Genomic DNA, 24,281 nt, shown 5'->3' on the forward strand with positions numbered 1-24,281 from the left:
AGAAACTATTACTCATATCTTTATAAACTATGGGAATTCATATATATGCAGAAAATACATAAGGAAATGTCACACTATTAATACTTATGATTTTGGAGAGATGAGATTATATATGATTTTTTGGTTTGTTTAATGTATTTCATATAATAATTATAGACTTTAAAATTGTGACTTTGCTATAACATTTTTCAAAAATGGCATGTATATATGCAACATTTTATCATAGGGGAGATTCCAAGGCTGTTAAAATACCATGTTAGTTAGTTGTTTTTGCCAAATTTTAATGAGCATTGTTTCTTTGGTTGTGCTTAATGACAGCACTGTTGGCTCTCTAAAAAATAACTGTATGTTGAAATTTAGAGCACTACCATCTTTGAGAACTTGCACTCTGCCCTCCAATATCTTAGCATAAGAAAGCATGCAACATGTGCATGCTATGCACTTTCTTTCCCAGCAGCTGACATTTGACTATTGTCTGAATGCCCTTCCATAAAGGAGCCCTTCATAGTTACTCAAATTCAACAGGGGCAGTAGATTGTCAGGATAATCAGAGTAAAGAGAATCCTAATTAGGAAATAAAAGTCAACATGAAGAAAGGTTCATGGACATATAGACAGTAGAGTGTGTAGCTGATAACTGTGGGACCTGGGGCCTCAAGTCTGCTCTGCTCTCTCAAAAATCAGCTATTTTCTCAGCTAATGTGTACATGGAGAAACATCTCTGAGGTTCATTGTTTTATATGACACGATAAGCCACGCCTTCAGGAGGGGTGTGGCTTTTCTTTGTTCTGAGATGTGAGAAAAATGGTCTCTTCAGAAATATTTTTGTTTAACTGCTCAAGAATACAGCTTCAAGAATGAAGAAGGTCTGTTTCTTAGAGCAACATGAGTATAGACAAAGAACATGAAATTAAATTATTATATGGTTTCAGCCTGATCAAATGAAGGATTCTGAAGAGAGCAAGCACCTTGAAAACTGATCTTTTCCTTGGCTTTGGCTATCCTTTTCTTCCCTAGTGTGTTCTTCTGAAAGAGGTTCCCCTTGTAACATTAAGGCATAAAGCAAACAAAATATACCATTTGGCGGCTCTGGTTTATCAGAAATGTTAACACAATCTAGAGAAGAACAGATATGAAATGTTTATCATTTACCATGTTGAAGCTGCATTATCACCTTTGCCTCTGAGAAAAACATAAATTTATTTAGATTGTTTTATGGCTATATTAAAGCATACAGCATCATAGCATTCTTCAAAGGATGTAGAGAGTAATTTTTTTTAAGATTTATTTATTTATTCATATAGAACTGGGGTACAGGCCAGAGATGCGGAGGGTGAGAGGATTCACCAGAGACAGAACAGGGAGCAGAACAGGCAGATCGATGAAGTACACTGCTGAGGGGAGCAGTGGGTGGGTCAGGAGAGGATCTCCTCGGGGCAGGCGGGAATCAAACTCATGCGGAAGTGGCTTAAGCTTCTTAGTGCTGTGCTTTAACCCGCTGCACCACCAGGGAGGGCTGAGAGTAATTATTTTTAAAATAAATTTTCTCATAAATTGACGAGAACATGACTATTAGTTGGCACCATGACACTTTTTATAAGACAGATGTCATCACTTAAATATTCATCAGAGAGGTCTAAAGATTAAGGCTCCACGCATGCCATTCTCTGAGGTAACAGGAAGCGAGAACATGAAGCAGGTGTCTAAGACACATTTCAGGATCAATCCACAAACAGAAGTTCCACTTGCAAGAATCATGGATGAACAAGGGAGGCAAATACCCCAGGATAATGAGTTGATAACTCTACGGGACACTTCTACAGAACTTAGTGAGAGAGGACATTTGTTTGTATGTTCATTCAGTCATTATTTCTTTATTACTACTTGCCAAACCCTATTCTCCCCTTACTGGGGATAGAACACTGGAAAAACTGGCACAAAACAACGTCTTCCATAAGTTTTTTTTCCTTCTGTGGCTTCTGGAAGCACCAGAAGGGAGAAGGTGAGCTGGATCTGCTGAGACAGAGACAGAGTAAGAAGAGCAAATATATTGAGAGTCTGAAAAAAAAACCTACATTGATCTCATTCCATGAAAATTGGATTACATTAAAACTGTTTCCTAACAAATATGAAAAGTTGAGTCTCTGGAAACACAGCAGAGTTTTTTCTAAAGTGGTAGGGTTATTAATATTATTTTCTAAGTAGAATATAATTAAATTACAAACAATATAAAGATACATCTTTATATGATGTATGTGAGTATTGTCTCCCCTGCTCATCTGTGATTCTTGCAAGTGGAACTTCTGCTTGTGGATCGATCCTGAAATATATCTTAAGACACCTGCTTCATGATCAAATAACAACTTCCTCATGGTATCAGAAAAATCACTCAACTATGTTCCAGGTATAGGGTTATAGTTAGCACCATAGAAAAGAATAAATACAGAATGTTTCTGCCTATCTGGTGACCTTCAGCTTGTCCATGAATTTTATAGAATTTAAAATATATAACCCAATCTTATATTACCTTGTTGAAACAAAATTACTTTCTTTATTAACTAAGTTTGAAAACTAAACAAACAACATTCACAGATTCTGGCCATGAAGCAAGCTCAAATCAAGAGGTGAAAATCTCAAGAGATGGGAAACTGTAAACTTAGATATAAATCTGATTTTAAAAAATCCTTTCACATAATTTTCTTAGAACAAGCAAGTCTGAAAGGAAACAAATTCTCAGCTGTAAAATATAAGCTGAGGTGGCATAAATCGAGAAACTTCGTACAATTAAGCCATCTTTTTCTAAATCATGAAAGGAAATAGAAGAGCCCAGAAAATTTAAGAAAATTTGAAATTACAATGACAATACTTAGAAATTTGTTTTAAGTTGGTTGTATTCAGCTGCCCATCACATAACATTTATCTTCTAACACCACAGACCTTGTCTAGGCAGAAAATATTAAAGGGAGATTTATTGTATTTGGATGAGATGAATAATTAAAACTACCCAGGACAACAGAGCCCCATAGGGGTAGGTCCTAATAAAGATAAAGAAATATTCATTCCAGGGAGAACAATTTAGAATTATTCTCAGGACCTTATCTCATCAGACAAAATATTTAAACAAATGAAATTAAGTTAAAAATGGATTTTAGCAAAGTCCATCTGTTATCTCTTAATGAGAATGGAGATGTCGCCCTTTATCCTCTTGTGTCAGACTCACTTAACCAAGTCTGAGAGGCTCCTCTGTGTGTTTTATCCAGGCATTTCAGTGGTGATGGATCTAACTTCCATCACAAACCCTGAGCCCATCTCATTACAGGAACTGGCTGTCAGATGCCCGTGTGCTAATGAGATTAGACTGGTATAGTGCATCTGTTAAGTACCTTATTCGGTTGTACCATCCTATTCACTCGCTCAAAAAATAGTGCATAAAGTTGTTTTTTTTTTTTCAGATTTATTTATTTATTGCATACAGAACTGGGGTACAAGCCAAAGGTACAGGGGTGCTGAGAGGCTTCACCAGAGACAGAGTGGGGAGCAGAACAGGCAGATCGATGAAGCACACTGCTGAGGGGAGCAGCTGTGCCATGTGGGTCACTTCCGGGACCAGAGATCAAACTCACACTGAGGCTGCTGCAGCTAGCTTGCTGAGCTACATCCTAACCCGTTGGGCCACCAGGAGAGCCAGTGTATGAAACTGCTTACTGTGGTGCTGAAGACTTAAAGTAAATTTAGCTACTTACAGAAAATAATGAAAACTGTCCTGTAATGCCTACAAAACATTTCATACTTGCAACACTCTAAGAAAGTAAGTACTAATATTATATGCACTTTTCTGACAAGGAAACTGAAGCACAGACTGACCGACTTGCCCAAGATGTTATAGACAGCAAAGTTGGGGGGATGGGATGGTAGGGTTGGTACCCCAGTCCTTCAATTACAGGTGGCATGTTTTTATTTTATAATATAATAGTTTATTTTTTACATTATTTTGTGCCATTTTCCATCTCAGTTGTAATCCCTGGGGGCTTGCCATCACCAAATCACCCATGTGCCATCACCATAGTCCAGTGCATTCCCCCCCACCACCATTTTTGATCCCACTCCACCCCCACAAAATGTCTCTGGCATATAGTTGTTCTCTATTATTATTATTATTTTCTCCCCTGGTCCTTTATACTCCTGCTATGAGTGAAACCATCTGATATGTTTCCTTTTCTTTCTGGCTTATTTCACTAAGCATGACCCCTTCCAGCTCCATCCATGTTGCTCTAAAAGCTGTATGTTTAGCTTTTTGATTGCTGAGTAATATTCTATTGTGCATATGTACCACATCTCTTTAATCCAGTCACAGATGGCATGTTCTTATTCACAGAAGACCATTCTCCTGCTTCGAGGGAATTTCTGACACTGCCACATTATTTCCAAAGCAAGTGGTTGAAGTAGCTCTATGCAAGACGAGGCTGGCTCAGGAACAGGGGTGTAGGGGAGCAGAGAAGATAAGGCCCTTCTGCTGGAATGCTTTTAACTTTGAGTAGGAATATTGCCTAATGGACAAGGCAGGGCTTTGGAACTGTTCATCCTGGAATTCTGTTCCCAGTTTAGCCATCAGGAAGCTGAAAACACCACAGTATATATTTTATAGAACAATGTTTTTCATGGATGATCAAAGAGACAGTAAGTGACCCAGTTGATCTGAATCACCTGGGGGATGACTTAAACAGAGTTCTGTTCTTCTCCCAAGAAGATGGCAGAAGAACAAACCTGCAGTCAAGAGCTCAGAAATCCATTTCTTACAAGTTCTTCCCAGCCTCTCTCCACTGCCCAAACCATTGTACATTACAATTTCATCATATTATAAAAGACAACAAAGAAAAATGAGGTGTGATTTGGCTTTTTGTTTTTGTCTTTTTATTTATGTGTTCCTCTTGAGGTGGGGTGACAGTCCAGGGGGCTGGGTGTTGAACTAAGGCATCTCAGATGATCCACAGGCTCCCTGGAGGTTGAGAAATGTGGTAAGCAACATAATAAGAATAGCTGCGGGAGAGATAAAAACTATTAGGGACAGTGAGGGAATCAATATGCTTAAAATAGCGTGTGCTGGGGCTGAATGCCAGTTTTAGTGTCCTTCCCAGAGAGATTGGCCATGTGAGGTGGAAAGTGGGGAAGCCCGCTGACACTGGGTACCTGGGAGCAGGCTCTGAGCATTTATAGAAAGCACACTATGATTGGTTACCTGAAAGTATTTTAAAGCAGGAAAGCATATAATTGCCCATTAAATTAATCTCTTTGAGTTAGTGGTAATGCATTGCTCTGGCCCACTACAGTGGGCTGCATACAATATTGCAAATGAAGCTTTTCACTAATGATGGTTAAATCTCCTAGGGAAAGCACTCGTTTCATAGCACTTAAGGAATGCTTCTTCCTGGCATTGGGCCCAGTTGCCAGAATAATTGCTTGATACAACCCAGGGCATTTAGGAAAAAAAGAAATCTTTATGGACAGTTCATTGTTTGGAGAGATCTTGGCTTCTGGAGTTGAATGGAGTTGACCCCTTCTTGGGTACATAACCTTGGACAAATTATTTCCTTTCTCTTGCTCTCACTTTTCTCATCTGTGAAATGGGAATCATCATTGTTCCTTAAAATCTTGGGTGCAGTGAGAATTAAGTACTATAGTACTCTACCTCTTAAGTCAAATATCTATCTGTAACTACTAAGTTGTATGTGATTTCTTGTCCTTACATCCTTGACCCTAGACTTTGGTTTTAATTTGAAATGATTCATTTGGTTTATGTTATCTGTTATATGTTGTCCCAAGAACAACAAAACTGATATCAGTTTGTTGTATGTTCCTGTTAGTTGCTCTTTCTTCATTGTTCTGATGACGTGCATGTTCTTGTCCTTGGTTCAAGCTCGGTGTATGGGCCAATGGCCAGGGAAAGGCCCTCACAATGAAGTAGGCACGTTCTTGGAGAGTCTGATTGACTTCAGATTTTATATCAAGATGCTGCTCAAAATATGTAACGTCTCTCCCTATTGGTAAATGGTGCAGTCAGGACTAAAGTCTCATTAAGATCGGTATCATTTCCTTGTATAGAATTGAATAAAAGCAGAAGGCAAGAAACCATTGCCCAGAGAATCGTCACCAAAAGAGGGGAAAGATTGATGAGAACCCAAGATTCATAGTGAAATTGAGGGGGAGGAGTGATTGAGGAGCTCGCAGATGTCAGAGAGGCTGTAGCAGTATGATGATCAAAATATGTGCTGGGGTCTTCCTACCTCAGACAAGCATACAGATGTTATAACGTGGTGATCAATATCCCTAGCAATAAGGAGTATACTGAAGGGACGTGGAAAATGAAATATAACAAAATGAAAGAAGGCTATAGGTTCCTCTTGGAAACATCCAAAATGCAATTCTCCATAGGAAAGAATTGGAATCAGAGTCCTTCCAAGTTCAAGGAGATGCTTGAGACAAACCTCAGGTGACTGTCATTCCTTGGGTAGCTCATGTCAAAGTGACTTTACCACTATAGAGCCCACTTCCTGTAAAAGCACTCCGATTATTTGTATATGCTATCAATATTACATAAATATTTCTCCTTTATTTCCTCTTTGTTCTCCAACCGTTCTGCCATATTCTCTCAAACCTCTCCTCTCCTTTTTGCCCAACTTCTATTCCTGTCTACATGGGATTGGGTGGGGGGAGTTATGTAGATTAAGACTGAAGATACAGATTTTAACTACGAACTCTTTTAGGATGTCACTATGACTAATGGTCCCTTTTTGACTTGGCTTCACTTGGTCCAATGATAAGTTACTTAATATCTCTCTTTGACTCATTTTTCCTCTCTGTAGAAAGAAGGAGAATTAGTACAAGTTTAGAGGTATGTGAAAAAATATATAAATATATTTAAGTGCTAATTTCTTGCCTAACAGAGTCAGCTTTGGGTGATAATGATAATGCTATTATTAGTATAACATTAATTGTAAACATTACTTTTATCATTATTATACAATTAAAGAGGCCATAACCCCAAAGTGGCCTTTCTTGTGAACAGCAGAACCACCTACTTCATTCTGATGATCAGAATCTGTGTGCTTGTCCAGGAGGTATCATACTGATATCATTTGGGCAGTATAATTTTATACAATGATATATATCTGACAGGACAGTCTTATAAATAAATAAATAAGATTCATTTATTTATGCATACAAGAGCTGGGGTACAGGCCAGAGTTGCAGAGGGTTGAGAGGATTCATTAGAGACAGAGAAAGGAGCAGAACAGGCAGATCTATTGAAATACACTGCTGAGGGGAGCAGCAGGCAGGTCAGGAGAGGTCTGCCACGCCATATGGATCAGCTCCCTGGCCAGGTATCGAGCTCATACTGCCATGACTGGGCATGTGAGCATTGAGACTTTAGCCCCTATACCATCAGGGATGCCCTCTGACAAATGCATTTCTAAGGCCAGAAATAGATAAAATCCTTGTTCTCCTGCTACATTTCATTGTTTCTTTATTACGATCACTTTTTTTTTTTTCCCTTAGGAGCCTCACACAGTGCTAAGCGGTCCCAATAAATATTGCTAAATGAATGAATAAATAATGAAAATAATGAACTGATATCACTGGAAAGCACCCTGATGAGAGCTGACTCCAAACACCCCTATTAATGGAACGGTGCGAAGGAGTTTGCTTGAGTATACCCAAACAGCTCTTTGTTAAACGTCTCAGGCAGACAACCCCATGTGCACTATGGCTTTCTGGCTTTTTAAAATAATTTTTTCCTGAGTGACTGAAGCGATGGCATAAAGGGCAGGAACAACTACTCTCTCCTTGTATGAAAATTGTGGGGCAGTGACTGAACTTTCAGGAAGGGATTCCCATAGAGTATTCACCAATCTTGCAAGTCAGAGACCAGGAAGGTAGGAGGGAGAGGAGACTTAGTCCTCTCCCTTGCTCTCTCCCCAAGGAGCCAGGCTTCTGATCTAAGAATCTTTATTTCTCTTCTTTTCTGAGAGCCTTGAGGCAAACCCTGAATAATGCGAGCCCACACTTCATTACCCAACAAGGCCGTTTATCATTTAATCTGATCTGTATTGAACAAGTGGAGGCAGGTTACAAAGCAGCAAAGCCTAAAGAATGAAAATGCAGCCTGTTTTTTGATTACAGGAATCTCTAATCCAAGGCTTAGAAACGAGAACTAAAAATACACACCGATGCCATCTGTACCCCCCACCATCCACCTGGCTTTGACGGTCAGGAGGCCCTTGAGCCAGATGGTGGGCCTTAAACTAGATAACTTGCTTTTGCCCATTTGTGGGGAGATGGCGGGCAGGGTGTTGGTAACTGTGCACTCTCCCTTATACTATTAAGAATTTTCTGTCCCTGGAGGCTCCTGAAGGCAAAGATCCGCCTCCTCTATCACCCGAAGTCAAAGGTTAGGCTGTTTGTCACGAGGATGTGTTCATTGCTACTCCTTTATGGCTGCTAATTCTATCCAAACAGAAAACCTAGTCAACTAAGAACAAAGAAATGAATGGCTTCACAACTAGCAGCAGTTAGAGGTCAGGTGTGGTGATGAGCACTAGTCGACAGTTTTATTTCTGTGTCACTGAAATCCATTGAAAAATGCCAAGGAAACACACTCTGCAGTGTGAAGGGCCCCCTCACAGAATTCACAGAGCAAGTCCCATCAAAACATGATCTGTTCACCTTCTCACATTAGCACGTGTCTAAAATTTCATAAATGGGGCCCTTTCTGGTGGCGCAATGGGTTAAAGCGCAGCACTTGGAAGCTAGCTGCAGCCACTGCAGCATGAGTTCGACCCTTGGCCTAGGAGCCAACCCACATGATGCAGCAGACCTCTCCTGACCCACCCAGTGCTCCCCTCAGCAGTGGATTCAATGGACCTGTCTGTTTTGCTCCCAACTCTGTCTCTGGTGGATCCTCTCACCCCTGCACCTGGCCTACAGACCAGTTCTGTATGCATAAGTCAGTCTTTTTTTTTTTTTTTCCAAAGATTTATTTACTTATGCATACAAAACTGGAGTACAGGCCAGAGGTGCAGGGGCGGTGAGAGGATTCACCAGAGATAGAGTGAGGAGCAGAGTAGGCAGACCTACGAAGTACACTGCTGAGGGGAGCAGTGGGTGGGCCAGGAAAGGTCTGCCGTGCCATGTGGGTCAACTCCAGGGTGGGGATCGAACTCATGCTGAAGAGGCTTTAGCTTCTCAGTGCTGTGCTTTAGCATGCTGCACCACCATGGAGGGCCCATAAGTCAATCTTTTAAAAAAATATCATAAATGAACAAATACCCAGAGCAGATAGGGTTCAGTTCTTTCTGCACATATTCCATGCACACCTATTGTATGTTAGCAATTGAGTACTTTGAACAAAATAGGACCCTTCCTCTTTGAGACCTAAGTGGAACATAGATGTCAAAGATAAAGAGGTTTTCCCCTAAGACATGGTATTTGAAATTCTAGCCTAACATAAAATAATAAATCATTAGGAGTAGTGTGATATTATTTCATTGGGTGGGAGAGAGCGTATTCTCCACAAAGATTCTCTGTAGGATATATATTTTCATCAGGACCATAAAGTAATAGAAAGTAGGGTTTTGTTAGAGATGCATTTCGAAAATAGATATGCATATATCTTGATCAAAAGAAGAAGAGCTTAGCTTAGGCACAGAATAGATTATGGGTGGGATGGAGAGTCCAAAATGAGGAGAACAGAGAAGGGCTACTATGATCACATTCCAGTGTTGCTAAACTTTCCAGTGCATCAGAATCAGCTGGAAGACTTGTTAAAACAGATTTCTGGGCCATGAATTTGTATTTCTAACGAGTTCCCAGGTGAGGCTGAGGCTGCTGGCCCAGGGACCACACCCAGGAGCCTCTGCTGTCTTCCCTAATTCAGAGCAAAACTAGCCACGTCTGATAGGGGATTTGAATGAACAGAAATTGGCATCTGGTTAAAACTAATGAGCAAAGAGGAGAAGCAAATACTGCTGCAGATTGCAAACCTTGGCAAGGAGGGATAAAAATAATGATACAATTAGAAAACGGCTGTTTACTTTATGCTGGGCAGTATTCTAGCCCTTTCTCTGCCCTTTATCATGTTTAATTCTCACAACAGCTCTGCAAGTTGATGCCATTAATTCTCTCAGTTAATAAAGCAAAGATAGCAAAGTTCAAGCACACCGAGTTGAGGTGGCTGTTTGGATTTGATCCTGGCTTGTCTGATTCTTCAACCCAAATGCTATACCTTTAGCCTCTGTCCTGCCCTCGTTCATGTTAACAAGACAGATTTCAGAAAAGATGACCCATCACTTACAAAGTTTAAGGGTCCACAGTATCCTTCAACTAGTTCTTGACCAAAGAGTTTCAGGCATGATGGGATGTTATCATAGGTGTCCATCCCACTGGTCACTGAATAGGGTGAGTGAGTATACTATTTTATTATAACATATTTTATATAATATGTATGTGTGTATATATATATATATATATATACTATAACTCTTCTATATCTGTCTATATCTGAAAATAATGATCGAAACCTAATGACCTCTTTTTCCAGGTGCCGTGTTTTCTTTCAGCTTGATGTTTAAGAAACACTGACCTTTTAGAACATTTTCTGTCATAGCTTTCGTTAACTGTTTTTTTTCTGGCTTTTAAATACACCTTGTCATTAGATTGTGTATTAGTCATAGTATCCAAATCTCTTTGCTGGTTCATATTTGAGTATCTCTGGGTATAAAAATACCCATACTGAGCCAGCATTTGATTTCCTGCTGAACTGTTTTTCACATTTCCAATATAATTATGTAGCAGTTACAAAGAAACAAAGACCGAGCACCACAGAAAATACCATAGAAACCCACACTTGTTTATTTAAGAAGAGATATAAAAAGCATCTAAGACAGAAACTGATGTGTTTGGTGACTTCTCAAAGAAACTGATACCTAAAATAAATCTAAAAATATCTGAATTATGTCAGAAGGGATTGGTTGGACATGAATTTTAAAAAGCAGTTAGCTGTTCTACAAATGGCCTCATAATAGGAAAAATTAGTGAACAATGAACATGGTGGATTAGATATCTTTATTTATCTTGTTTTATGAGTGATTGCTCTTGTCCCTCATAGAACCCACCTGAAAGAGGTTTAGTATCTTACAAGCTAGTCTCTGAATGTACCAAATTGTTGTCAGATGAACACACAAAGCATGCATGAGTTCAGCACATTTCTGCTCACCTGCACTCAACATGGTGGTTAAAGGTTGCTAGAGACCTAGTTTCTGTCCTGGAGGTGGGGATTCTATTCTTGGAGGAGAGATTGGCTATACTGCAAGCAGTTGTTGGACAAAGACAGAAAGCCTCCACCTCACGCATATGAGGAAAAAATGAGTTGACTATCATGGCTTCTGGAATGCCCTTCACTGTCAAGCTCCATCCATGTTTCACTGTGACAAGTGAAGAAAGCAAGCATATTGCAGGCAAAAGGCATAGTATGAATGCTCCTAAGATGTTTCAGGAATTTTGTGAAGGAGAGAATTGTTGATTTTGACTGTTTCAATCATAGCTATGGCAGCCTTCTGTGCAGACACATTTGATTTCCAGGTGGACCTTTCTGTTGTATTTCAGGAATAAGTAGGCGACAAACAGGAAAATATAAATGATACCCCAGGTATACCTTCTGGCTACAGAAAGCCAAGAGAAGTTCACTGTTCATTGACCAACAAAAGAATCACAGTGTAGGGAAGCTGCTTGGATTTGAAAAGAGCAGAGGGAACTCTACTAACTCTTTGTCATGATGGCCACAGAATGGAGTGGCGCCGGAGGAGGCATGTAGGTGTCTCGATTAAGGAGATCAAATAAGAAAATATCATAGAAACCCCCATTTGTTTATTTAAGAAAAGATTTAATAAAGCAGACTTTCAGATGGTGCCTAATTTCAGGAAGCAGGCTGGTCACTAACTCTTGAGTCTCTCCTCATGACATGTGCATTACCTCACAAGCGTGTGAACCAAGATTCAGAAGTCAGCAAACCTATCTAAGGTCACACACAGATCTAATAACATGAGGCTTGAATCCACCCAGTTCGCTATCAAAGCCTGAACACTTTCTATTCCACTGTGCTATTCAGCAAGTGTGGCAGATGGCTACACAAGGCAAACAGCTTTTGAAAACTAGTAGTCTTTGTACAAAATTTCAAATGTGTCGTTAACTAGTTAGCACATGTTACCAGGCCTTGTGCTAGGGACCATACATATAGAGGGGGAAAAATCTGGAATCCAATTGCTTATTGTCTACCCAGGATGAAGCTATAATAAATAGTATAAGATCGGGTAGTATGTTTATTTTATTTGGTATAATAGTGCCATGAAATGTAGTTCACGGTCACCTTCACATGAATATTCTGGTCTTCCTTTTACTGCACACTACCTTCTTTTTGCCACATCAATAATAGGAGTATCTACTCTTGTAAATTAAAAAAAAAATGCTTTTATGGGTGGAACGTAGGTTTCCATGGTTGTTTGCATTTTGGAAATATAGGGAGCTACCACTAAGACACCCACCCCCCAAAGCATCCCCACTCCGTGTGCTCCCTGCCCACTAACCACTTTGTGCTTGTCCACTAAACCCCCACACCCACAAAGTTTCAGTCCTATGGCTGGCTTTCAAACTTGACTTTGACTTTATCTGTCCCTTGGTCTGTTTTTAAGAGGCAAAGAATTAAGCATGATAAGTCCATTGAGGGTGTATAGGTTCAGTTGTGAGGCCTGTCGTAATTTTAACTCTGGACTTGAGTTTCCTTTAATATGTGGTTGAGATGAGACAGTTACTAAGTTCTCATTAATCTCTGGTTGATAGATCTTTGTAGCATGATAATGAAAAGCATAGGTTTGGGAAAGAAAGATCAGAGATTGCAAACTGACTACAGCACCTATAAATTATGCAATGTAAGGCAATGTTCTCGTCCTTTCTTAGCTTCAGTGGCAGCAATTGTAAGGTGTAGATAATGCTATTTTTCTACATAGTTATATACCTAACATAGTGTCTAGTCTTAAATACATAATAGAATGATTGAAAGATGGGGAAGGATTGGGGTCAGCAAAAAGTCTTTTATCTTCTATGACAGTATATTCAAAAGTGTGGTCTTTTAAACACTTTTAGGGGCTTAGAGGTCAAAATATGTTTATGATAATATTAAGACACTTTTTGCCTTTATCCCTTAGGCTTTTATAATTGAGGACAGAGTTTTCCAGAGGTTCTGTGACATATGTTGATAAAATTCTCAGTGGCTAATGGGGTGCATTCTTGTGTATTGTCTTTTTTTTTCTTTAATTTAGCTGTGGATTTGTATTGATATAGGTGTGATTGAGTAGCAAAAGTTTTTATAAGTAAAAGCTTCTTTTGCTTGTTGTTTTTCAAAAACTGTTAAGCATAAAAAGAGGCCCTCAGAAAAAATTGCTTAAGAACTGTCTCCTTAGAGCATATTTATTTATTCAATTAGATTGAATTAATTAGCTTGATTTGGATAGCATAATAAATAACTTATCACCTCTAAAACATAGGTTGGATAGTATAAGAATTAATGCATATAAAATCTTTAGTAAGATATTGGTATAAAGTATATAGTAAAACCTCAACAAATTCCAGCTACTGTAAGAACAGAGCAAAAATGAAAGTAATCACAATGGATATAAGTTGACATCATCATTTATCTTTCTAGCATCTCATCAGATAAGGTGGCCTTCTCAAGACAAAATTGTGTCAGGCCGCATCAAAACTTGCCTACTGCTCAATTCCTGGTATTACTCTTTTGAAGAGGCATATGAGCTGGAAATAGGAAATTGAGAGTCTCAGAGATACAAGTTGGGCATGCATCCAGATTCTGCAGAGAGAGATACCCTGGTCTAAGTGCCTCACCTGAAACCCTGGTCTTCCAGGGACTCACCTCTGGAAACAGGCATTTTATCAGAGCATAAGGCCACCAGGATTTAAATTACACACCTAATTCCCATTGTCTTCACCCCATGTTTTTCATGTCACCTTCTTGTCATTATTTGATTTAAAAATTTTAAGATCTATTTTATTTATTTATGCATACAAGAACAGGGATATAGGCCAGTGGTTCAGAGGATGAGGGGATTCACCAGAGTGAATCGGACAGATCAACTGAAATATACTACTGAGGGGAGCAGTGGAGAGACAGGAGAGGTCTGCTGCACCATGTGGGTCAGCTCCCTGGCCAGGGATTTAACTCCTGATGCAGTGGCTACTAGTGGACAGCTTTGTTGTGCTGAGATTTAGCCTCTTGTGCCACCAGGGAGGCCCTTATTATTTAATTTGAGAAGAGGCTGTAATAAATTTGCTGACCCATACAATAATACTGATAAGATAATCAGTGAATCACTTCTTGAACTACTTTCCTCAGTGTCTGACACGAGCAATTGAGTAGTTCACCCATGTACTTTACCGAACTTTGCTATGTGGTTAGGAAATAGCATTTACTCTGTACAAGTAAGAAAATCTGGTAATTATTTTGTCTCTCAGCTTCAAGAGCTTCACAACTAGCACTTCGTGGAACCAGGCTTGGAACCTACACTTGTCTGACACCAGAACCTCATCGTTAGCCCATCCCACACTGTGGGGCCTTTGTCAGACTTTTTTATTTTTCATCATAAATTAACACATTAACTTTCTTGTTAAGCAAGTGCCTTTTGAGAGCTTGGCTAATACTTGTCTGTGCTGAAGTGACATTCACTTCAGGAATGTGCTGACAGACTAGAGTTTCTGTTCCTGCAAAGCTGAGGACAAAACCCTAAATCTCAGTAAACCTAGCAAGGTGAATGCTATTTTGAAAGATTTAGTCACAAAATTGAGGCCCTTGCTGGATAAAGATAACATTGGCCTCCAGTCTCATTTCTGCTAGTAATGGGAAATCCTTACATTTTAATTATATACTTAGCAAATGGATTCTTTATTCCTACTACATTGAAACCTCAATATAACTACATGAAAACAGGCCATTATCCTGCATTTTAGGTTATATACCCAAACATCAGAAAGCTTATGTTGTTTCCTCAAGATGATTCAGTGAGATAGTGCCAAGTCATTCTGCAACCCTAAGGCTTTCCATGAATTCATAATTAGAATGTGCTTTGCTAATATTCACTTTGCAAGAACAGATATATGCCAGATCGATGCTAGTAATACAAGTGGCACAATGGTAGCAATAATAGCATCTGTTGGTCCCCCTGTATATTGTCATCAGTTTTTAATTTTTTTCTTTTTTTCTTTTTTTTGAAGAGAAGAACTGGGGTGTAGGTCTAAGGTATGGGGGTGGGGAGAGAGGACTCACCAGAGACAGAGTGAGAAGCAGAACAGGCAGATGCACTGAAATACACTGCTGAGGGGAGCGGCAGGCGGGTCAGGAGAGGTCTGCTGCACTTTATATGGCTTTGCTCCCTGCCTGGGGATGGAACTCAGGCTGCAGTGGTGATCAAAGCTGAGACTTAACCCCTCAGTCACCAGGGAGGCCCCTATTGCCATCAAGATTGTGGAGTAGTTATCTTATGTAGGAGCTGTATGAATAGTATTGCATAATCAAATCATGCACAAATCATCTCGGTAAACACCTTGAAGTATGTTAGCTGGCCAGAAGAGATTGAATTGAGGATATGCATGAACAAGGACACAGAAAGACCGATCCCTGCTGGCTTGCCCTCTACAGTGCTCACTCTCTCATCTTTCTGCAGCTTGTCTTCTCCAGAGCACTCAGCTGCAGCCATAGAGTTGACCGTGGAGCCTCAAAGGGTTGGTTCTGTATTTAAAGGTGGCTGGACAATTTTTTCCTGAAGCATCTCTTGAAAACATAAGTAATTTACACAGATAAATGACGACATTTTTTAGCACATTTTTCTCACATGTACTACAAGATGAGACTATGAAGTAGCAGGTGACATTGTCCTGATTTTTTAAAACAGACATGCAGAAGTGAGGTGATTTCCTCAAGGTCAAGGGAATGTCCTTTGTGAAAATAAAATGTCTACCAAGTCAGTCTTTCTATACCAAAATAATATATACTAGACAATATCACATGGACTCCTAACAAATATCCAGATGTATTCTAATGTCTCCCAGATGTAGAGTCTCTCTTTTCTATCTCTTTCTCCTCACAAAAAAAAATTGGCCTTGAATTTCTCAAAGAAAATACTAGTTTATAAATGTAGAAGACCCATTGTGAAAATACTAGATCAAGTTAGATGTGAATTTCAAATCCTGTTTCATATTTTAAGACGATAAACTTACTTTAATTATAAATTCTAGAAGGCAGAAAACAGTAGAAATGTCTTGTATTAATCGGAGTGCATTTTTACACAATTGTATGTGCTAACTAGTTGATGCCAAAACATCTGGAAGCAAAAATGAAAAATTAAATCAATAGACATTTTACTCCTATGCAACCAAGCAACAGATGTGAGGGAAAGGCTGGATGAGTATCTCAGCTAATTTTGATGAATTCCAGAGAATTAAGTGCTAATTGTCCATTTATTAAATCTTTGGAATCATGGGACTCCATGATGGCAGTTGTCTCATCTGACAGTTGGAGGCCAAGCTAAAGTATCAGCCTGCAAGATTTGAAGATCATTCTTCTCGGGGGAGGAGGAACTGATCAAGATGGGTGGGAAGAGCAGAAGGGACTTTGGTGATGGTGCAGGGGTGAATGGGTGGAGGGAACTTCATGGGGCTTCTCCAAGATATGATAAAGCATACATCGTATGAAAATGAAGAGAGATGCAAAATTAAAATACAACAGATAAAAAATAAAATAAAAACAAAATTTCATCATTAAAACAATTAAGGATCCCCCCACTTATTTTTATTTCTCAGATGTCTTCATTCTTTTCTGTTTTTAGAAAAATTGTTTACCTTCTCAGATCTATTTGTGCATTAGACATTTGATTTAAGCCTTTGATTTACCCAAGAACAACCTATTTATAAATGGCATTATTACTACATTCTCCTATCTGCCTTATTCTCCAAGGTTGGAAGGGTCCTAATGCTACTGGAAATTTTATTTGAAGAATACAAGAAAATAACAGCAATGATTTCTTAATTTATCCAGCTTACAGCTCTTTACACACATTTCATTAATCCTTGCAGCATTTCTCTGAGGTTTGTAAAGGGCAAGGATTATTAGACCCATTTTTCAAGTGTAGAAAGCAAGATAAAATGAGATGGAAAATCATTTTCCTAAGACAGCAATAAAAACTTTTTCTTAACTAGTCCATGATTCCATGATTGTATAGTTACAGTGTTGCTTTGAGATGATGATAAATATTAGCTAATTAATTCAAATGGAAATTATTTCTTCAAGTTTTATAATAATCAAGCATTTGTGTGTGCATGTGTGTGTGTGTACACAGTCATGCACATACATATATACACATTTACAAAGCTATATCTATATTTCTATTATATCCTGAGGCGAAGAGGAAAAGAATTGTCTCTCTATATTAATATAAGTATTGGAGAACTGAGAAGTGATTTATGTTTGTCAGCCTCTTTGCCTTCTTCATGTTGCCCTTTTTATTTATTGGAAAATGTATCAGTTTCCTCTACTTTTCCTCTAGAAGCTTTTGAGATCACGGACGGGGAGGACAGAGAATCTCTGGTGTACTCAAACGTTGAGACAAAATGAAATGTACAGCAACATTAATCTGACACGTTTATGGACATGTCTAATGGTTATTATGCTGCGTCAGTAATTGGATGTGAGTGGTTAGCAATTCACGTAGATAGTAGTAATTAGTTTTGCTTTTCCAAAGAGAAACTGAGCACATTGAGAGCCATCTGTGGGAGAAAAGGAGGAAAAGTATTGGAGTTTGGGTGACAGTCTTTGATTTGAGCTTAAAACCTGTTCATGGTGCCTCCCTAGTGGCTTAGGTGCTAAGTCTCAGTGCTATCACCACGATGGCCTGAGTTCAATCCCCACTAGGGAGGTGACCCACATGGCACAGCAGACCTCTCCCATCTTGCCTGCCTCTCCCCTCAGCAGTGTATTCAAGTAGATCCATCTGTTCTGCCCCCCACTGTCTCTGGCGAATTCTCTTACCCTAGTGCACCTCTGGCCTGTACCCCAGTTCTTCTACACAGAAATAAACAAATAAATAAACAAATAACCTTTTACTAAATAAATAAATAAATAAAAAGAACACCCATTCCTTTCTCAGTGTTCTCCATTTACTTCCTTTCAATGTTCTGTGTTTGTCACCAAAAGAAAGGACTTGAGGGTAGATAGCTTTGTGTTTGAACACTCTCTGGTTCACATGATTGTACTCTGACTATGGGAAAGTTCCACGATTTTTCTCATCTTTAGCTTGCTTCTCTGTGAATATGAATGATATTGTTGATATGGTAAGAATGTAGTATGAGCTAAAGGAGAGAATCTCCCTCTTCAGAACCTAATTCCTTGCTTGGAACCTTGAAATTGACCATTTTATTAGAGGGGTTAATTCATTTGCTTGCAATGTATTGCTCACCCCAAATTATTTATCATTATCTCTCCGTAGGCTAAGAGAAACTAGAACATGATTTTCAGTGATCGTAGCTGCTATTTCAGCTATTATGAATGAAAGTCTACCTTGCTTCATTTGCCATTTCCTTTGCTGTTACAGATATAACCTTATTTATTTATTACTTCTCCTCTGACTATTCTGTGACACACATGGCATTCTAATCTCTTCTCTAATGGTTTTGAAGTATATTCTAGCTATGCTCCCTACTTATTCAGCCAAAGAATTAAAAACAACTATCCCTCCTCCTGAATCCCCTAACCATCTACTCATTGTGAATTTTGCTATTTTCTTGAAGTTAAACTCAGACATAAAAATGGTAAATGATTTTTTACGCTGTCAGTTGTGCATTCAGATAACACTTGGTTCTGCCTGTACACTTCCACTAAATTGAAGTTTAGAAGATAAATATGCAGAAAATCCAGTCAGGGACAGTCAAGAGGTTTCCCTTTCAGCTCTAGCTCCCACCAATATTATTCTATAGCTGATGTCCATTTTGACAACCTGGAGTCTGTGCCCGATGCTCAGGGAAGGGTCAGTGGGGTGCCAGGGTAGAGGAGGACAAGCAGACACTGTGTATTCCAGAAGCCAGGGGTGGTCTCAGTTCCGGTTAGGAGCTTAGTGCTCAGATAGTAATATGCTCAGAGCAGCCCGAGTGAACAATGACATCTGTCCCCACTCTGGCACATATGTGTATGCAGTTCCCGACATTCCCTGTGGCAAATGCTTGGAGACCAGAACTGGTCTACAGGTGTTGACCTGATAGATAAAGAGAGACTGGACAATTGAGCACAGCACTTGTAAACACAGATTCTGAAGGGATGCAGACTGGAAGGATTTTCCCTTGTCTTTTTCTGTCCTGTGCAAGCTCAACTCCAGCTGGGCAATTCATGAGATGTGTGATCTAGGGCAACTTGTTTAACATCCCACCGTAGCTGGGGTGTGTGTCCCAATGTTCATGAGAAGTGGGATGCATTTTGATAAAATGCATGTGCTAGTTGTTGAGCAAACACTGCTTCTCTAGTTTTCATGTGACTTTGACAATACCTGGCCATCTTGAAAAAATGCACATTTGAGTAAGTCTGAAGTACAGGGTCTACTTCTCTCTAAGCTTCCCAGTGGTGTGGAATTACTGGACTTTGGGTAGTAAAGTCCCCGTATGTTGAATTGTGATCACAAAACAAAATCATAAGTGAGTGTTTCTCAAAGATTGACCTATCACAAACCATCATAATGAGTTTTTTGAAGCAGAGATTATTTTACCTGACAGTTTTTGATTCCCTAGGTTTGATTGGAAATATACATTTTGAACAAATTTCCAGTGATCTTCATACCTCAGTGTGGGCTACAACCTGAAAACCACCAATAGAGGCCCATGCCTCCCCTTCTTTAAAATGTCTGTAAAAACTTATAAGAATGATATTTGGCTTTTCAATCTTAGATACGTGATAAAAGTTGTATTTTATTTAAACTAAACTTTTTACTTTAAGTAATCATATGTTTGCATGCAATTGTAAGAGGAAAAAAAAGAGGGATTCTTTTACACCCACTGTAAGGTTTATTTTAATGGTAACATCTTGCAAATCCATAAGTCAATATCATAGCCAGAATATTTATATCAATACAACCTACCTAGTGCATTCTGGTATCTCTAGTTTTACTTGTACTTTGTGTGTGTGTGTGTGCACGTGTATGTTAGTTTTAAGCAGTATTCATATATACAGCACCACTGTCAAGATGTACACCAATTTCATAACCCAGCACAAGAATATTGCATGTTATATATCTGCATCCATGGCCCTCCCAAACTCTACTCTCTAGTCCTGATTCCTGGCAATCACTAGTCCGCTCCAGTTTTATAATTTTGTCATTTAAACAATATTATGTAAGTGGGTTATACAGAATAGAAGCAACAGGAATTCTTGCTAGTGCCTTCATCCTACCATTATATTCTTTATTATAGCATAGCACTGAAACATTGTAGATCCTGGTGCTTCCCAAGTGATCCTGATATTCAGACAGAATTTACTGTCTCTCTCCTTCAATAAAAGAAGTCGGTTTCAGGAATTGTTTACAATTAAGGGGTCCATTCAGATCTTTTCCACTTTCCAGTAGCCAAAGACTAGCACACCTATGTTAAAATTTATTCTAAATCAAAGACTTAAAATAAAAAGTTTTTGGAAATATATTTTGTTAATTTATTTTTAACTGAGGTAATATTTGGATGCCCCCACCAGGTATCACCACCCTTGTGCACCCACTACCCACAGTCTACCACCATAGTCCATTGTGCTTCCTTTCATCCTTGTTCTTTTCCTTCTAATATTCCCCACCCCCTTTGGTACTTTTCTGTATTCAGCTTTCAAGGATAAGTTTGTAAACTTATCTTTATCTGACTCCTGTTTAGTTACTAATGGTCTACATATTAGGGACATTCTCTAGTGTTTATCTTTGTCCTCCTGATTTATTTCACTTAGTACAACCCATTGCTGCAAATGGCATGAGTCTATCCTTTTGATCCCTGAATAACATTCCGTTGTATATATATGACCCATCTTCTTGATCCACTCTTCTGTTTTGGGGTACTTAGGTTGTTTCCATAAGTTAGCTATATTCAATAGCACTGTAATAAACACGGGAGTGAAAGTTTCCTTTCAAATTAATGTATTTGAATTTGGGGGGCAGTAGATGCCTAGGGGTGGAATTAATGGATCTACTAGGAGATCCATTTTTAATGTTTTGAGGTATTTCCATACTGTCTTCCATAAGAGCTGGACCAGTTAGAATTCCCACCAGCAGTATAGGAGATTTCCATTTCTCCACATTCTCCTCAGCACTTATGGTTTCTGGTCTTTTCCCTATAGGCCCTTCTGACAAGTGTAAGATGGTATCTCATTGTGGTTTTGGTTTGCTTGGAAATTCATTCTCCATAGACTGCTCAATCTTCTTCTTCTTCTTCTTTTTTTTTTTTTCCTACAAGATCAAACCCTGAGCTCTTCCACATTCTAAGGCAGGCTGCATTTATAACATTTATTTATTTTTTTGTGTGTGAGCAAAATACCCATGCTGGTGGGAAGAGCCCAAGGGACTACAGTGATGATGCATAGGTGAATTGGTGGTGAGAGTTTCACAGGGAAACCATACATTGTACGAAAATGAAGGATGATGTGCTTCCTTTCACATATATATATATATATAAAATAATGGAAATGTCACATGATCTTTATTTTTAAGACATCTTTATGGATTTAGTGTGGGAGTGGATTAAAAGAATGCTTAGGATACCAATATGGGTACCTATTCTTCCCATGAAACCTATGCCGTCCTTTCTATGATCAAATATTATGTAAAGCAGATCAGAAATATTGATATTTGTCTTTCTTTCAAAGAATCATAGTTAATTTTAAATCACTCACACACATGTACATGTACCTATACATTAAATAGTATATGAAAATTAGTGTCATGAGAATCTATCGGTGTATTTGTGTGTCACACAAATTTGATTTTATGTAGGGAAAGAACGATGGGTAATTTATGAATTTGCAAACTGAGACTTTTCTTGAAAACCAAATACATTACATTTTCATTTTTTTCTACCTTTCTCCCCTTAAAATGAAAGCTTATTAATAAAATACTGTTATTTCTGTTTTTAGTATTCATAATTAATATTAATCCAGATTTTGAATTGGTTATGTTTGTTTAATATTAAAATAGCAGGTGCTTTGCTAGGTATTTCTTACACTCCCTCAGGTAATTATGTTTACTCTACTGTTGACTGCTCTCTCAAATAGTCAGTGTTACCTACTAAAACAAAAATAGAGAGAAAGATCCTACTTCATTTTTTTTTAACATTTCAAATCCAGAAAGGGAATTGTTAAAATTCTCTTCCAAATATCTGCTACTGCATAACAAAACACTCCCAAACTTAGTGGTTCAAAACAATAGTGAGCAATTAATTTGCTCAAAAATGTAATTTGGGCAAGGCAAAATGAGGATCGCACATTTCCAATTCACATAGTACCAGCTGGATGATTTAATTGTGGCTGGAAGATCTACATGGCCCAGTGCAATAGCTGGAAATTTGTGCTTGTTTCTGGTTCATCAGTATGCAGGTTTCTTCAGGGAGTGGCTTGTCTCTGTGCTTCATAGTGTCCCAAGGTCAACCATTTTAGGATAGACTGAGTTTGAAATCTTTCAGATTCCTATGTCTGGGAAAGTTCTAACATTGACAGAGCTTTATTTCTGTGATTTAACAATGGCAGAGTCCAGATTTAGGGACAGGGACTTGATGAGAAGATTGTAAAATACTTCTGTACCATGTTTTAAACCACCTTTGACTAGAAATTACTTATTTCTTACTGAACACACTGCAAGAGTTTTCATTCATTACAACATTCAAATCAGATTGGAATGCATCATCTAGATTAAATACAGGCATTTTTCTTTAAATCCACTCTTAAAGTGCATTTCTTCTCCATTGGAAGACCATGAGCTCAGTAGGCAAGATATACCCGACATATAATGATGTGACATGATGGAGATAAGAGAAACCATAATTCAAAAGGACATGATAGAAGTCAATAGTAAATAGCAGCTCTTGAGTTCACATCACTGGCTCTTGTATACAGCACCTCCTTTAAGGAGTAATTCTCTTAGACACAGAACTCCTCTCATGGAGGTTGGTTCCACTCTCTGATCATTTTTTTTTCCCCCATACACAATCTGTTATAGTTGAGATGTCTTTTCAGTCTGCTTCCTCCTCTTCAATGTTTGTGAGTCCAGTTCCTCTTTTTATTTTTTACTGGCTTATGATTCAAAGGCTATGTATTTCCTTTAAAGAATTGTTAAGTTTCTATATCAATTTGGAATTTGCTTCATTGGATGATAGTTATACTTACCAATCTCTTCGAGATGGGGACTTTGCAATCTTAAGAACCTCTGGAAACTTTGATGCTTAGCACTCAAGATTCTTATCAGATATTTCATCTTTTTTTTTTTAATAGCTGAGTGGTGTTCAGTTGGGTATGTATGCCATGTCTTCTTTATCTACTTATCTATTCTTGGACACTTGGGGTGTTTCCAAAACTTGGCTGTTACAAACAATGCTTCAGTGAACATAGCATTGCATATTTCCCTTTGAATTAGTGACTGTGCAGTCTTCAGCTAAATACCAAGGAGTAGAATTCCTGGACTTTAACTTAATTTGTATGTATGTTGATTCTCTCTTGTGAAACTGAGAGAAAGAAACAAAAGAATTATTTTAGAGTGTTAAAATTATGTAGATCAACCACTTTGTATTCCTTAAAATAATTAGCTGAATTCTTTGTTATTTTCTTCTTCCATTTTTCTCTAGAAAACTTTAACAGATAATTTAGGAACCATACCCCTATCCTGACAATGAATTAAGGGTAGAGCAAGGGTTCAAACCCAGAGCCGGTTACACACTCCTTTTCATAGACTATCGGCATGCTTCCCAACTTGCTTAGATCTAAAAAAGCTGTATATATCTGTATCTAAAAAGCTGTATATGGCCCTCCCTGGTGGCGCAGCGGGTTAAAGCACTGCACTGAGAAGCTAAAGCCGCTTCCGCATGAGTTCAATCCCCGCCTGCCCCGGAGGTGACCACATGGCGTGGCAGACCTCTCCTGACCCGCCCGCTGCTCCCCTCAGCAGTGTACTT

General features: G+C 38.7%; 1 protein-coding gene across 1 annotated transcript in view; it reads left to right on the forward strand.

Moving 5' to 3' along the window:
* Positions 1–24,281, forward strand: part of CDH8 (cadherin 8, type 2) — a 349,844-nt gene that overhangs the window by 227,995 nt on the left and 97,568 nt on the right. The gene's annotated exons all lie outside the window — the stretch shown is intronic.

The sequence above is a fragment of the Condylura cristata genome, unplaced genomic scaffold (genome assembly GCF_000260355.1).
Source record: "Condylura cristata isolate star-nosed mole 26May11 unplaced genomic scaffold, ConCri1.0 scaffold00028, whole genome shotgun sequence".
Taxonomy (NCBI): domain Eukaryota; kingdom Metazoa; phylum Chordata; class Mammalia; order Eulipotyphla; family Talpidae; genus Condylura; species Condylura cristata.